Source organism: Typopeltis vanoorti, chromosome 10, assembly GCF_054136105.1.
Source record: "Typopeltis vanoorti isolate ZY-2024b chromosome 10, IOZ_Tvanoo_1.0, whole genome shotgun sequence".
Classification (NCBI taxonomy): domain Eukaryota; kingdom Metazoa; phylum Arthropoda; class Arachnida; order Uropygi; family Thelyphonidae; genus Typopeltis; species Typopeltis vanoorti.
The window spans coordinates 52,220,171-52,238,477 of NC_143558.1; the positions used below are offsets into that span (position 1 = coordinate 52,220,171).

Sequence of the window (18,307 nt, forward strand, 5' to 3'; positions counted from 1 at the left end):
TGGAGTTGCGTACATGTACTGACTTAGGCCAAATTTGCATGTGCTTGACATTTAGCATTTCATTGCCAGTAAAGACATGACATTCTGTATGTAAGTTAGTTGTATTTTTACAGACTTTAAAAAGAAATACCATTTAATTATAAAGATAAAAGCTCAGCAAATCTGTTTAAAAAGGAATAATCACCATATGAATACATAACTTTTTTGGAATTTCATATTCACTTAAATATATGAGCTTAAAATGCTATTTGGAATGATTCTAAAGTTTATGATTTGTATTTGAGAAGAGAATAGCTGCTCATCGTATATTTAAATGAATGTTTGGCATTTAATAATAATCTAAAAGATGAAAAAAGTTTTTTTAAATGGAACAGTTATCATACACATATGTTAGCTGCCTTCTGTTGGTTATTTTCAAATGAAGGCCTAGTGGATGTGACATTAACATGTGAGGAATTGAGCTTAAAGGCTCACAAAATGGTGCTATCCATGTGTAGTTCTGTCCTTTCTTTCAGAGTTTACTTATTGATCATTCTTGTAAATATTCCAGTGTTATCATCAATGACATGAAATTCACTGATCAGAAATCAGTTGTAGACTTCATGTACAGTGGTAAAGTGAACATTGCACAAGGCCAGCAGCTAAGTCTCTGAAAGTGAAAGGATTAGAAGACATCACAGGTGAATGATGGAATGATTCAGATATCACACAACAGGGAGTAATTCAACAGTCATTAAGTTTTCAGGCATCACCTCCTATTGGAGTGCATCAACAAAGGTTATCAGCACCAAAGATGGTGCCTGTAGAAGTACCACAATTGGGTGTGACTGGGTGTCAATCAGTGCCATCTAGATTGATGGAACAGGTGACAGCAACAGAAAAGGTGCTAGTGTATTTTGATGATCCATCTCAATATCAGCCATCCACTTCTACTACTGTTGGGATATTTGATGCTCAGCCTCACTTTCTCTACCCAGTTATATTCTACATGACTCAGCACAAGTTATCAAATCAAGTGCCCTAGTATCATTTGAAGAACCTCCCATATCATCTGTTGCTTGTTCTTTACATCAAATTATAAATGTACATAAAATGCTCAGTCTTACCAGTGCTGAATCAGTTGACAAGTGCTCTCATCTTCAGGAAGAATGGAATCATAGCCTTAGTGCACAGTCCTTGCAAGAATAAAACATAAACAACATGGGGAAGAGTTGCTGCCATTAAGAAGATGGAAAAGGGGAAGGCCTAGGAAAAGGATATCAACTATAAGTGAAGGCCTAGGATATCAACTATAAGTGAAGATTTCAAGGAAGTCTTTATATGCTATATGTTCACATTAAATGAAATTAGTATGTTAAAATTTTATTTTAGATTTCCTTGCAACTCAAATATCAAATGTTTAGATTTTGTTGCAACTCAAATATCAAATGTATAAAGGAAGAGGTGAAGACAAGACCCATAGACTAGGTTGCAACAGAGGTACTCCAGGATATTAATGAGGGGGCAGTGCCACAAGAGAGGAAATATCAAAGTTCTCTCTGTCTACCTCTCCATTAACTCAAGTATCCTTTCCTAATTCATATGTAAACCCTGGTGTGACTGAAATCATTTTCCAATGTTGTGTTCTGAAATGTTGGAAGGATCGATCCAGAGAAAATACTGTAATTGACATTGAATTACCCCCATTATCACAGATGATGACAACAGATAATGTATCTTTAGATAAAATACATTCAAGTATTATGATAAATCCACATAATAACCAGCTCAGTCTTACCACTGTTGAATTAGTTGATATTCCACCTGATTTCCAAGTATCAGTGTTATGTGAAGATAGTCAAGCATTAGTTTATTGCTCTCAGATTCCACTCAGATTACTAATGATACTCTTGGTGATCCTTTGCATCATGATTATTATTGTATCAACAGTAAAATCAGTAAAATAGAAAACAGTGCTTTTGAGGCTATCTGGTGTGAGATACAAGCTAACATGACAAAGTATTTGGTTGGCTGCTGCTATAGGCCAGGGAATGCAAAGGATGATGTGGGCAATATGTATCGGCAAATAAATTCAATAAGCAGAGGGAGGGTAATTGTTATGAGTGACTTTAATTATGGGGATATAGATTGGAAGGAAGAAAGATAATATGAGCAGAAGGAAATGGAATTTGTGCAGCTTCTTAGGAATAATTATCTAAGGCAGTTAGATAATTGGTAAAGAACTTTTTCAAGTCCCTTCGGGTATCCGATAGGCAGAGGTTGTAATCTCATACTGGAGGTTGGTCGATTGGTAGAGCCTCTGCTACTAATGGCTCACACAAAAAAGTTAAGCAAGTTTGAGTGCAGTTAGTAGTTGGAAGGGGACCAATCGTTTGATGCTGTTGGCACACTCTCCCTCGATGAGTCTTTAGACTCCCTGGAGGTGTCAAATAATAATAATAATAATAATGAAACTCATCTCCCACTTGAAGACTTTCACTAACATTAGAGAAATTTAGTGGGATTCAAACCTGTTGGTTCAATAATAGAGATGCTATCGATCTGACCAACAGGTTAGCAAATAATTATACTGAAAAACAATAATGATGGCTTGCTTGTTTTTGAAGGCATGTTAAAGTGACATTTAAAGTGATCTTGTAGATAACATGCTACAGTCATACAAATCTTTGAGTTACTACATGTGACATGGCATTCACATTTGGATTTATTTTCTTCTAACATAGAATATCACTGATTAAAATAGCAAATCAATGGCAGTTAATTTTATCAGTATTTTTCTTCTATGGAATAATAATATTCAGGCAAGTGGAATGCTGCTGTGCTTGTTTATTTTTCTTGTTTCACAATCAGAGAGACCATTGATATCAACTATAAGTGAAGATTTCAAGGAAGTCTTTATATGCTATATGTTCACATTAAATGAAATTAGTATGTTAACATTTGATTTTTATTCTTGAAAAACTGCAGGGTGATAATAGTTTTTAATGTTCATATCTGCATCCAGTTTCTTGAAATTAGTCAGACAATCAACTACATTTGTTTCATCACAAACATGACATTTCTAATGTGTTGCACAAGTATCAGTTATATTTACACTAAAATATGCCTTAGTGACTAAGGTGAAATACTGGTACTAAGAGAAACAAAGTTGAGTAAATTCATGTTTTTAGTTAAAGATATGAGATTTAATAACTCATCTTTGGTTTAAAAGTTAAAGGTTCCCTATGTCCTAAACAAAAAGGCTTTTGATAAAAAAAATCAGGCAACTAGTTTTGAACTGTATTGGAATGGATGGGATTGGATATCCAATTAATGAGTTTGATAGGTCACTTGGCTGTCAAATAGGTATCAGCAAGTTGTTATGAGGATTAGATTTTCTCATCCCAGAAGAGAAAAAATCACGAGTGGTGTGCAACAGAAGTCTGTTTTGGACCATTGTTATTGAACTTCTATATTAATGATAATGGGATAGGTTTAACTGGAGATATGCAACTGTTTGCAGATAATGCAAAATTGTGGAGAAGGATGAGGAGTCAAGCAGTCAAGAGTGTTGTGGTTTTATGAGGACTTATATAGATTGTATGAGTGGGAAGGCAAGTGGATGGGATGGAAAGTATTTACTTGGTGAAGAAATGTTGAAGGAGGATGAAGAGACAAGAAATGTAAGAGAATGGTGGACAGGGACCTGAAGTTCAAGGGTCACAATGCACAAATTATGGAGTCATCATATTGGATTATGGCAGTGATGCAGAGGATCTTAACATCCAAAAATAAAGAGGCTATGGTTAAATAGTGTAAGACGTTGATCAGGCCTGATATGGGGTTATTATGCACAAATTTAGTTATCTGGTTTTCATGATGATGAGGATACATTAGAGAGAGTCGAGAGAAGATTGACTAAGATGGCAACTGGTCTTTAGATGTGGAGTGTGAAGACAGATCAAGGGAATTTAATTTGCAAAGCCTTGTGAATAGGAGCAAGGAGAGAGGAGATATCATTGAGACATATATGGTAAGTTGGTAAGGAGTTGTTACCAGGTTAATGTGGTAGAAATATTTCATAGAATGAGAAAATGGGTAGAACGAGAATCATTCCTGGAAATTGTTTAAGGAAAGCATGAGCAAGGGAGCGAGGAACAAATTCTTTTCATGAAGAGTGGTTGGTGAGTGGAATGTATTGCTTGACAGTATGGTGAATGCAGACAATGTGAATGAGTTTAAAGCTCAGTGTGTGTGTGTGTGATGGTGTGTATACCTTCCATTATGAATCTTTTGACTCTGTAGAGAGTTGGTGCTCATAATAATAATAATAATATCTGAACTGAGATTTTTCTTCTGAGGAGAAAGTGTCATTCTTCCTCCCAACTAGGTATTGTCAAACAATAATGATTTGTTTTATGCTGCATTATAAAAACTGTGCCATTACCTAAGGGTGCTCTGTCCTGTCACATGTGATCTCCATCCAGGAGGTTGACTCCTATGGATCTCCACCTGGAATGTTTATTGTGCACTAGAAAGATAAGATGGTGAGTCTCTAATCTCCTCCATCTCACAGTTATTATCCTATGTCTGCAGTTATGTGTGTTCATGGAGTCAGTGTGCTATTTTGATGAAAAAAAAACAACAAAATTTCCAGGTTTTTAGCACTGAATAAATGAATACTTGCTGTATAAGGGCATTGCTATGTTTTGGATTTCCTTATCTTTTGACTTTTAATAAAAAGTGACAATATGAAACTGTATTCAAGTCAAGTTATTTTAAAATATTTTGTTTTTTTGCCATTTTAAAGATTTATATAACAAAATAATGTTAATTTTGGATAGCTTAATTGTTTATCCTTTTTAAAGCATAGAAAGCTAAGTTTTTCTCTTTAATATATCCCCCCCCTTTTTTTTTTAAAGCTCTCATTCAATAATAGATATATTCATAAATATCATTTTAACAGCATGTTGATATAAAAATATATGTCAAGTATTGTGAGTATAATAGATACTGTTTTTGATTGCATTATTTAGTATTATAATACATTTTAATAATTTTGCTTTATAATGCATTCTTGTGATAAATGCATGCAGAGCTTGAATTATCTTTTCTTTGTATTTTCTTTGGATATAAGAATGGATTCTGGTATCATCCACAAATAAAGTTATTAGAGAGTCTAATTAAGAAATCTAATAACTCCTTCACTGTCCCACTGGCTTGTAGTTTGCCACTTCTAACTTCATTTCTTCATGTAATGGCTATACTTCCACTTTTCTTGTACTGTTTCTGTTGACAGACTCTTCTTGAACAATCCAGTCATGGGCATTCTCAGCTCCTTTGCATATTTCCTCAGTATACGTGGTGATATCCCATCTAGCCCCACAGTGTTATTAACAACAACAACAACATTATTTGAAAATTCTAAACACTTTGGGTCTAAACATTCAGTCTCTCCTAACTTCATGTTATTCAATACTACTTTCAACCCCCCCCTCCAAACTCAACATGAAATATATTAATCAAATATTTATTGAATATATCCATCATGTATTCAGCAAGTATTGCCTGTGTGCTGTTTCCAAGAAGTAATGCTCATCTTCCCTCCTTAATCACCCTTTTTTTTTTTTTTTTTTTGGTTCCAAACTTTTAGAATTCTCAATGATTTTGTTTTTCTGTCTTGATCGCGACTGAATGTCCTCTCATATGTCAATTTCTCCATCCTCAACACACCCCTCAACTTCTAATTTGTGCCTAATATTTCTCCTTCTGTCAATAAATACATTCTACTGTGTAACTCCTCCATAACATCTTCTTTCTGTGCAGTGTTTTGGCATAATTTCATGACTCATCTATCCCTCCCCAGTATATTTATTCTCCTAATTTTATGAATATAACCTGACATCATGTTTCCACAATGCTACAGAAATCCATCTATAATTATGCTGAATAACTGATCATTGTGAAAAGTTAGTCAAATTATGAGCTCCCAATGGTCAACAATAAATTAGTAGATCAGTAATTGAAAAGAAAGTGGCTATCCTCACAGAATGATTGATGGCATTTTACCCTGTTTTTCTTGATGTAGACCTCAAGAAAGAGGAAGAAAAGTAGTGATTTCACTACTCTTTTTGCTGTCCTTATCAATGACACTATTTCATTGTTGTTAAGAATAAAATCCTTTCCCTTTCCAGTTGTGATGTCACAGTTCTGTTCTACCATGTGCTTCACTCACACAACTTTGTTTTTGAGGAATAAATTTTATCTTCAGAAGGAGGACATGTGCTCACTGTTTTCATCTTTACCCTACTTAATGTTGACATGGATTTTTTTGAGCAGAAAGATATACACATACTGTCCACTGAATTAGAAACCTTTATACAGATATACATCAACGTCACTTACACAGCATATATGCAAAATACTTTGTCAAATATATCATCACATATTCTATGCAACTATTTAAGAGTACTGCTGGTCAGTAATCATCAATAGTGTTGATCACAATGGGAAAAACAAAGGATCTTTTGGAGTTTCATAAAGGGCTATGTGGGTGCCTGTCTGGCTGGAGCCACAATTTTGAAAACAGCAGAGCTAAGCGGTTTCTTTAAAGGTGAGATATCCCAAGTGTTTAATCAGTGAAAACATGACCTCCTTTGCTTATATAAGAGGCATAACTGTGGTCCTAAGACTGTCTGTAGGGAATGAGATCACTGTCATCTGAGAAGGCTTGTATGGACAAACAGAACTTCCTGTGTGCTGCAGTTCACTGATGCATTTATTGAAGGCTGTTCCTGACCCATATCTCACTGATCTATGTGCAGGGAATTGAAGAGGAATGGTATTGGCAGTCGCTTTCCTATACATAAAAGAAAAGCTTCTAATTCAGTTGCTGGTATGTAGATTAGTCACCAAAAAGCCTCAAGTCTGGCTCAAACTTTTTTTTTTTATTTGATATTGTGGTCTCCATGTAATTCAGCTGTCTCAGCAAACAAATACAGACATTTATAATTAAGAATAGAAATGGATAAACATAAACATTATGTTCCTCAGTCATTTTTTTAAAGGGCTGATCTCAAGAGTGTACTGAAAACCTGCTTATCCATGCCAGTAAAATTAATATTCCCATTACTATGTAGCCCAAAAATTAAAAATCATCCACTACCTGTTCAGAAGTGTTGGAACATTTTATTCCTTTGAAGTGTTCCAACTCTGTTCAAGCCACAGTACTATAAACCAATAAGAGTTGCTTTATCAACAATAACTAATGGAAGCATCATCAAAAGTGAAGCACTTTGTTCATCTATTTGTTGTCAGTATTGAGCCACACTACCTCTATTTTGTTGTCAGTATTGAGCCACACTACCTCTATGTGTAAAGATGCTGCTAGCATCCCATATTTTAAGAATATAGCAAAAAATGTTCAACAGAATCCTCAAAAAATTTCCAATAAATCTATCTGTTCAATTTCTACATAGGTATATTAGACTAAGAAATCTCTTCAGTATAAAGAATAGTATGGAGTATGAAGTATGAAGAAAGGTTGAGAAGATGCAATTTATGTAGTGTAGTGGAGAAGGGGTGATATGATAGAGAAATACAAGTTGGTAAAGTATTGTTATAAGATTAGCATTGAAGAGATTTTCATGATGGTGGGTTTGGAAGATAAGAAGTCATCACTGGAAATTGTATAAGGAGGATGTGAGCAAAGAGGAATGAGAAACACATATTTTCTTGGAGAGTGGTAATATTATTATTATTATTATTATTACCCCAAGATCTCATGGAGTCAAAGACTCATCTGGGAGGTCCTTTTATCACACATACATCTCATCATACCATGTCATAAACACACTCAAACTCCTTGCAGACACCACATTCTCAGGCAGGGCATTCCAATCATTCACAACTCTGCACAAAAAAAAACTTACCTCTCGCTCCCCTACTCACCCCCTCTTTATACAGTTTCCAGGGATGACCTCTGGTTTTCCCCTGATCTCCTACTATTCTCTCTAGAACTTCTCCACCATTGATCTTATAACAACCCCTTACCAACTTGTAGGTCTTTATCATATCTCCCCTCTTCCTCCTCTCCACCAGACTCTGCAAATTACATCTTCTCAATCTATCCTCATACTCAACGTTCCAGAGGTCAGAAACTACCTTAGTCAGTCACCTTTGGACCCTTTCCAACATCTCTTCATCCTTCTTAAAACCCAGTGACCAAATCTGGGCATAATAATCCATGTGTGGCAATCAAAGCCTTAAATAACGAAACAAGAATCTCCGTGCTTCTACATGTCACTGTCCTCTGCATCCTTCCCAGAAGCCTTTGTGTTGTCTTCCCAATTTTGGCAGTGTATCCCCTAAATTTTAGGTCCTTATCCACTATCATTCCCAGATCTCTTATTTCTCTAACCAACAATATATTCAACAATATATTCTCACCAAGCATAAATTCTGCATCCCATCTTTGTTTTCTAAATTTTAAAACCTTACATTTTGCAACATTGAACTCACATCCTCATTTCCATGCCCAATCACTCAATTTATTCAAGTCTTCTTGCAAGGCCACAACATCCTCACTACTCTTTATGGTTCGTCCCAACTTTGCATCATCTGCAAACAACTGAATATCTCCATCCAAATCTTCACCAATATCATTAATATACAAGTTAAATAGTAATGGCCCTAAAACAGACCCCTGAGGCACTCCACTAGTGACTTTCCTTTTCCTGGATAACGCACCCTCATATATGATTGGAACATATGGACTGAAAATGTGGTGTTGCAGAGAATGTGAATATATTTATGGCAAGGCATGATGAGCTTTGTATATGAAAGTAGGGAACCTCCCACGATAAGTCTTTGATTCCTTGGAGATATAGAGATAATAATAATAATAATAATAAAGCACTGCATCCACTTGCTTCAGACTATACCAAATCAACTCCCTTATGGATCTTCAGCCACAAGAATCTCAACTCCACAGCTGCATAAAGGTGGCTACTACATACTTTTGTTGGTAAAAATCTCTGGAAAAGATAAATGATATTTTGTATAATAACTGGTGATATTGCTTGCATTTGAGTACAATATTATTAATTTTTTTTGACATCTTAGGGTACGTGCATAATTATTCGCTTTCTGGATTTGTTACTGACTTTTATTTTATTGAATTTTTGAATCTTACCTTGAACAGAACACAATTGCAGAACTCACAACTACAAGTCATGCAGCACAAAGATCAAATGCTGTTAATTGTTCGAAATATGAAAGATGTCTTGTGGAGAAACTGAACAGGAGATGAGAGAAGTTATAGATTTGTAGAAAGTGTGATATTTTGGTAGACTACAAGTTATTTTGCATTCACTGATACTCTGCCTTATCTGACTGAAAAAACTAAAGCATAGATGAAAGAAATGTAAGCATAACAAAAGCTAGTGAGACTGAGACAGTGAAAGAATGTGAGAATGAAGAGAAAAAAATAAGTGATATGGAAATGAAAGGAAGTAGGAATGAGGAATTGAAAGAAATATGCAACAGAATGAGAGGTAGGAAGACCATGGAAGCGACAAAGAGTGAAATTGTCGGAAGGCATAATTCAAGAAAGAGTTCAAAATGAAAAATGCAATGAGGAATATGTAATGTGAAAGGAGATGTTAGTGAAAACAAATGAAAGAGTGCAAAATAATAGAATGAAAGAAAAAAGAGATAACAAATGACTCAAGAACAGCAGTGAGTGGGGATTCCATTCTTAGAAGATTTGTTAATGAGAGTGAGAGAGATCCCATAAGGTATGCTTTCCAGAAGGGATGAGCAAGATAATTCATGCTTTGGATATGTGGAGGAGAAGAGCAAAGAATTAATGGTGTTTGTGTGAACAAATGACTTGGACATAGGAGAATGTAAGGGCAGATATCAGGAGGGTTATTGAAGAGAGTATAGGACAACAGTATAGTTGGAAAAGTTGTCAGTATTGCTGAGGTATGACAATGATGAGTTGAGGTGGTGAGCAGGAATCACGAATGTATGCTAGCAGAGCTGTGTGAGGAGAAGGGAGTGCAATTTGTGGCTGTATGGCATGTATTTGAGGGAAGAATTGAATTACACAGAAATGACAGATTTCACTTGTTTGGAGTAAATGAACTGGAGAAACTGTTGCTAGATGGAAGTGCAGTGTGTTATGCAAGCAAGCAAGCAAGAGATCAGAAGAAAGAGGTGAAGTGAAAGGTCAGGAGAGTGGAATGGAAGAGACTGAAGTGCTCAGCAATGGAAATAGTAGTAGTGTGAGAGATGAAGAGGAACAGGGAAACGGAAGGAGCTGAGGTGGATAGGGTGACAGCATAGAGAGAGTAAATGTTTGAAGTAGTAGTAGTAGTGAATGTATGTATGGGGATGATCGGTATAAAATGAAATGAGTCAGGATTTGAAAGAGACAGTTGAGACTGGGGAGATATTATTATTATTAACATCTGACCTCCATGGGAGAATATAAGACTGGTAAAAGTGCTTAATAATACCAATCTTTAAGCAAGGAGGCAGAACCAATCCAGAAAACTAAAGAGGAATAAATCTGCTCTGAATTGGAAATATAATTAATAATTTGATGCTTCTTTGTGCTTTTTTTTGAAAATTTCTTATTGTTGTCATGGTGTTTGTGAAAGGGGGAGGAATCATAAATGGATGAGAGCAGTTTCATCACTTGGTCTGTGGCCTACATTTCACTTACTGAAATCTGATGTTGCATAAAATCTGCTTGTCCTGACTTTCTGTGAGTTTTCAACTTATTTAATATCTGGCTCACAAATCTGATAGAGTGTATTCTGAGATTTTTATGGGTAAGGTTGTCATTTAAAAAAAAAAAAAACATAAAAAGTACTGAAATAAAATTTAAAAAGAAGTCTTTTTTTTATTTCTCAGATTAATTTTTGCATTTCAAAGGTTTCAGTTTTTGCAACTAGGAACATCTGGGAGCTGCTAGAAGCATGATATGCAAGCAGTACATCTGTTAGAAAATGTCTAGTGACTGGCCACTTGATTACTATTGGTGCAGTTAAGTTGATCTAATGGAATGCATCATCATCAGTACACATATTTTTTTTGAAGCAGTTCAGCCCTGTTATAAACAAAAAATATAAAAATAATTTTTAAAAAAATAAGAAAAATTTACCATAAAATGCATCATTATCAAAATTAAATAATATTTACAGTTTTATTATTTTTTTTGTGGTTGTTTTATTTTATTTAAAATTATTATTTTGTAAAGTGAACTTGGTGAACTGAACCCTATTTATCCTAATTTCCTTTGGCATCATAAATGTGCATGTCCTAGAGATTTCCAGTAATATAACCCTCCATCTTGCATAGCTAATAAGTAGGTTGTGTTATGTCAACTACAATTAATTGTTACTTCCCATGTGTCTTAAATACTGCCATCATTTTTCTCATTTTCCATGAAGCCAAACCAATTATTGAAAGTTAAGTGGGTTTTTAAGTTTACATGTAGTTCAAACATCGGATTTACCTTGCAGAAAATTTTTTCACTTGGTTAAAATTTATTTTAAACTTGCCATGAAATTATACTCTTGTTTATTCAAGTGTAAGCAAACAACGTTTGCACATCAGGTATTTTTCTGCCAGTTTATCTGGGGTTTTTCATCCCGCAAGCAGGCAAATCAGCCCTGTGAACACACACACTGATTACAGTCAGGAATACTGACCCAGCCAAAGGTCTGATTCATCAACTATGCTGGTTGTGTGCCCAGATAAAATTTGGAGGGACTAAGATGGTGCTGTACCTTCCGTAAAAGGGACTCACAGCCGCCATATTATCATACGAAATTTATTTATTTACTACTTGTATATGGGAAATATATGATTTCTGCATTTATTCAATCTTAGTATCTCTTTCTGTTTCTGGCTCACACTGATGAGATCTCAATACCCTGTTTGGAGTAAATGATTATAAAGGTCCGAAAGCTGAGATTGTTCCTGCATACTACAACACTCTGTGCTTAACTCTAAGACTGCTGCAATACTTTGGCATTGACATTCTTTCCATCAGAAAAAGTAAAATTTGGTATAAAGAAATCTTTGATTTCTTTTGCCACAAACTTCCACAGTTGGGTACTGGCAGCAGAACTTTGTTTCATAACTTATTTAAGTTCCAAGGATACCCTAACAGAAGGGATCTTGCTTAGAGAATTTGCATTTGGTTACCTTCCAGTCAATACCATCAAATGGAAATACTTTTACATCAGTTCCAATTTGTGACATCTGTTACCAATTGGAAGCAGTATAACATTCAATCTACAGGTGCCCTCTTGCCCTGCATATTTGGAAAGATTATGTAATGTGTTGGCATACCATCACTTACAACAGAACAGGTTCTTTTTTTTTTTTGCGGTAACCACCACCTGTCAGCATTGGGAAGAGAATTTTGATTTTTATAATTAATGAATTAAGATACCATTTATGGAAGGTTAGAAAGAAACATGGATTTGAAAACCAGCAATATGACATACAAATGCTTTATAATCTGTTTGAAATGTGAAACATTTGTTCAGAGACCACTTTATTGCAAGAGACCACTTACATTTGAATGAGGAAGGATGTAGGCATCTGGAGAGATTGCAGTTCTGAAAAAGTCAGTGTGTCCCAGGGAGGACGGTAGCAGGGGTGGCCTCTTGTGGGAATGCGTACTTGGGAGAAGGGGAATGACATCAGGTAACACTGAGCTCAGTGGAGTCTAGAGGGGATAATGCTGGGTATAGAAACAACGGCATTTATATGCTATATACTAATGCCAGGAGTATCCGGAATAAGGGAGAGGAATTGGTGGTGCAGATAGCATCAGCCTGGCCAAAAATTATTGGGATCACTGAGACGTAGTTGACAGAAGAGGATATAATAACAGGAATAGAAGTCACCGGGTACAGTATTTTTCGGCAGGATAGGAAGGGAAAGTGTGGTGGTGGAGTACTGCTTATGATAAATGACGACCTATGCCCTCTAAGAGTGGAGAATTTGGAATGCATTAAAACCAAATTTTGATTTTGAAAGCATATGGTGTGAGGTAGAGGTGGGCAAGACAGGATATTTAGTGGGATGTTGCAACAGACCCAGGAGTACAGAGGGTGGGACCAGGAAATGTTCAGACAGTTGAGTTTGGCAAGTGCAAGAAGAATGATTATTATGGGAGATTTTAACTACAGTAGTATGAACTGGAGAGAGGAAGATGCAAGTAGCAATAAGGGAATGGAATTTCTAGAATTATTGAGGGACAAATGTCTTAGGCAACATGTAATAGAGGGAACAAAAGGTTCAAGAGTTTTGGATTTGGTTATAGCATCAGAAGAGTGGATAATAACTTAGATGACATCACTCCCACCAGTTGGAGAGAGTGACCATATGGATAGACATGCAGGAGTATCAAAGAAATGGGAATGTATGTGGAATTATAAGGCAAGTGATTATAATAATCTTAGACGTCAAATTGGGGAAGTTTCATGTAGGGAGGAATTGGAAAGCCGGGATATCATTAGTGCGTGTGAAATTATGAAAGAATATTTGTTAGCAGCAATGGTAAGTTGTATAATACGAGTGAACAAGAGGACAGAATTTGGAGTAAAGTGGATGACAAACAATATTAAACAGGAATTGCATGCAATAAAGAGGCCGTGGAAGAGATATAAGGAGACAGGAGAAGAGAAGATGCATGAAGAGTATAAGACACAGGCCAGAAGAGTGACTAGTATGGTAAGGAAGATGAAACTGGAATGTGAGAGAAGATTAGCCCTAAGATTCAAAGAAATCCTATGGAATTTTTTAGATAGGAGGAGAAATGACTGTGGAAGAATGATATTGTGGGATAAAAATGGGAATAGAGTGACTGATGCAGCGGACATAATAGAATTGTTCAATGAACACTTTATTGGAGTATTTCAACTTGGAGGAGTCAGTTTTAATGCTAGAGGGATATGGCAGGTTCAAGGTTTAGAGGTACAGGAGGAGAGTGTGTTTCAAATACTGAGTACTCTGGATGTCAGTAAAGCTGTGGGACTGGATGGTATTTCACCACGAGTTTTGAGAGAATGTGCTAGGGAACTGACAGTGCCTTTGACCTGGCTTTTCATTGAAAGTCTGGCTGCTGGAAAGGTGCCCATGGAATAGAAGGAAGGTAAGATAGTGCCATTGCATAAGGGCAGTAGCAGACTGGAAGTGTCTAATTATAGACCAGTTTGTGTGTCATCAGTAGTTAGTAAGATCTTGGAGAAAGTAGTGAAGGACAGTATACAGCATTGGGTAGATGAGGGTAATGTTATCTGTGAGAGTCAACATGATTTGTGAAGGGGCGCTCTTGTTTTAGCAATATGCTAGCCTTTTTTTATGATAAAGTTACAAGAGCATTAGATGAGGGAAAGGCATATACTGCCATTTTCTTAGACTTAGTGAAGGCATTTGACAGGGTGCCACATGATAAGCTGATATTTAAGTTGCAGCACATGGGTCTGGATGTCAGATTGGTCAACTGGATTCAGGATTGGCTGTCCAATAGGTATCAGAGAGTTGTGTATGGTGGGGCAGTTTCAAGGAAGCAGAGGGTTACAAGTGGGGTCCCACAGGGCTCAGTACTAGGACCTATATTGTTTAACCTTTATATCAATGATATTGTCAGTGGATTGGAAGGGGATATTCAGTTGCTTGCAGATGATGCGAAGCTGGGAAGGATTATTAGTACTAGTGCAGATACGGCAGCCCTGCAAGAAGATTTGAATATGCTAAATAGATGGGCAAATGAATGGGGGATGTTGGTTTAATGCTGCAAAATGTAAGGTCTTGAGGTTTGGGAAACATCGATGGGACACTACATACTCTATGGGAGGAGTTATACTGGAGGAAGTAGGGGAGACAGAGATCTGGAGTTGATGATTGATAGAAACCTGAAATTTAGGGGACATATTGCAAAGGTAACACAGAGGATTGCTGCAATAATGGGAATGACACTGACCTGCAGAGATAAAACAGTTATCATTCCATTGTATGACCCTGATCAGACAACACTTGGACTATTGTTCTCAGATTTGGCCCCCAGGATTTGAAGGGGATAAATTAACTATGGAATGGGTACAAAGGTGGATGACAAAGTTGGTTTCAGGACTGTACGATCAATGTTATGAGGATCGACTGAGGGAATGTGGATTGCAGAGTTTGGCAGATAGAAGAAAGAGAGGTGATATGATTGAGACTTTTAAACTGTTGCGAGGTGGTTACAGGGTTGACACTGGGGAATTCTTTTGCTTGGTTGAACAGCTGGAAGGAGTGATGACAAGAGGCCATCCCTGGTAGTTATGAATGGAAACTGTGAGCAAGAGGGTGAGGAGTAGTTTCTTTGATGGAGAGTGGTTGAACCATGGAATGCATTGCCTGATGGAGTGGTGAGAGCGACAATGGTCAATGAGTTCAAGGCGTGGTATGATAGACTTTGTGTTTCTTAAGGGGGGGACCTCCCCTTGATGAGTCTTGATAGACTTTGTGTTTCTTAGGAAGGACTTCCCATGATGAGTCTTTTGACTCCATGGATGCCTGAATAATAATAATAATAATAATAAAATAATAATAATAATAATAATAATATTGTATTGTGGAAATTTTATTGTTTAGTCAGACAATTTTTGTATTTAGAAAGAAAGTTCTAGGAGATATAAAATTTTTGGCTAGGTGGTGTAGACCACCTACATTATGCAATACTCACCAGGGGAAGATAAAATTTTGTCCCTTTTTATTATGAGAGGTTTTTTTAAATAGTTCCATCTTCTTAATTCAGTGTGATCTTAAGGTTAATTGCAGGGATGACTTGACTACAGTCCCACACAGAAAAGGCCAGCTGAAGGCAGTTAACTCGGATAAGGCTAGCCACATGGGATCAGTCATCTTTGGACTTCAGTTTCAATTGGTCTTTTTGTTGTTCATCCTCATGAAACTGGTGAAAAAAGGTAAAAAGGTAAACTGATAGCCTTTGGTTATATGATAATATAAAAGAGCTGAGGCTTTTTTTCTCTATCTCTTATATTATCTATCTGTCTCTTCTTTCTCCTAATACTATCAGGCTCTCTTGCACCCGTATTCTAATTACTCTAGGCCTATGGCAAACACCCCTATACTTTTTCACCTCAATAAAAGTTGAAACCAGTCTCGGTAATGGCACTTCCCATAATGCATAGCATTATACATGCCTGTGAGGATATGTGCCTTGTATTATGGGATACTAAGGTAATTGATGTGAAGTCATTAATTGCCTTAGTATCCCATAATAAGGCAATTGATGTGGTCATTGATTGCCTTAGTATTCCATAATAAGGCAATTGATGTGAAGTCATTAGCCTCTATATACAAGTAGTCCTGTCATGAAATTACTTCATACAGACTTTGTTTGCTTACGCTTGAATAAAGGATTAAACAAAAATATAATTTATTCAGAAGTTTAATTTCCATTTCCTGTTTAAATTGGTAATCATTACAACTATATGAGGGTCAAAAAAAAAAGTGGAAACATTAAATTTGCTGCCACATAGACTTTTACTGACTTTACTGTTCTCCCTACCTGATCTATAATGTTTGATTTTTATATCAGAATCCATTTATATATATATATATATATATATATATATATATATATATATATATATATATATATATATATATATATAAAGTATTAGTCCCTCAAAAAGGCTAATCAGAAATATCCCTTAAAAATAGGAAATACATTGTAAAAGCATCTGTAATGCATGTTATGTAGATGAGCATGTTAAACAAGATACTGATGTTTCTGGTTGTTGGTGTTTATCATTTAATTGATTTTTCTGTTATGTTTTGTGCATGATTAATTAACTGTGTTGCATGATGGGTATATGGCTTTAGTTAGTTATATTTCCAGCTAACTGTTCTTTGTTACACCTGCATTGACATGGTACCTTCTGAAACAGACCTTACTAGGAGACTTAGTGACGGACTTCAGAAGTTCTGAATTACACAGTTTAGCCAAAATATTTCAAGTAAGAATAGGAAATATTCTTGATTGTATGAATTGGATTCTAATAATAATAATAATAACAATGATAATAATAATAATAATGTGTTGCCAAGTATCGATGCCAATGTGGAATAAAGCTTGCTATAAATAATGTCAGAGTCATTAACTTTTAGTCGCCATAGTTAATATGATAATAATAATATTCATAATAGTAACATAAATAATAGCAGAAGAGAATTCTTGCATGCATATATTCTTTTGTTTTTCAGATGATCAGATTTTTTTATTTTTATTTTTCATTGATTATGAGGTGTTTCTATACTATAATTTACTACAATAAGCTAGATAGATGGGCAAATGAATGGGGGTTTCGGTTTAATGCTGCAAAATGTAAAGTCTTGAGGTTTGGGAAATATTGATGGGACACTGCATGCTCTATGGGAGGAGTTATACTGGAGGAAGTAGGGGAGACAAGAGATCTGGGGATGATAATTGATAGAAACCTAAAATTTAGGGGACATATTACAAAATTAGTGAAGGTAACACAGACGATTGCTGCAATAATGAGAAGGACACTGACCTGCAGAGATAAAATGGTTGTCATTCCGTTGTATAAGACTGATCAGACCACACTTTGACTATTGTTCTCAGATCTGGTTCTCAGGATTTGAAGGGGATAAATTAACTGTGGAAAGGGGGTACAAAGGCAGATAACAAAGATGGTATTGGGACTGTACAATGTTAGTTATGAGGATCAGCTGAGGGAGTGTGGACTGCAGAGTTTGGTGGATAGAAGGAGGGGTGATATGATTGAGATTTTTAAACTGTTAAGAGGTGGTTACAGGGTTGACACTGGGGGGTTCTTTTGCTTGGTTGAACAGCAGGAAGGAGGCATGACAAGGGGCCATCCCTGGAAGTTACGAAAGTAACATGTGAGAAAGAGGGTGAGGAGTGATTTTTTTGCATGGAGTGTGTGGTTGAACCATGGAATGCATTGCCTGATGGAGTGGTGAGAGCGAGAACAGTCAATGAGTTTAAGGAGTGGTATGATAGGCTTTGTGTTTCCTAGGAGGGACGTCCCTCGATGAGTCTTGATAGACAAGTGTTTCTTAGAAAGGACTTCCGACGATGAGTCTTTTGACTCCATGGAGGCCTGACTAATAATTTTTTTTTTTTATTGATCTGCTAAAATATTTACACTTACAATAAACATCTTGAGTGACATTGCAATTTATAATTTTAGAGAATTCAACACAAAGTGCTACATTTTCTACATTGGATTTCAATTAAAAA

At 36.0% G+C, this 18,307-nt stretch overlaps 1 protein-coding gene across 1 annotated transcript in view; it reads left to right on the top strand.

Moving 5' to 3' along the window:
• Nucleotides 1-18,307, top strand: part of LOC150102416 (muscle-specific protein 300 kDa-like) — a 1,203,500-nt gene that overhangs the window by 448,815 nt on the left and 736,378 nt on the right. The gene's annotated exons all lie outside the window — the stretch shown is intronic.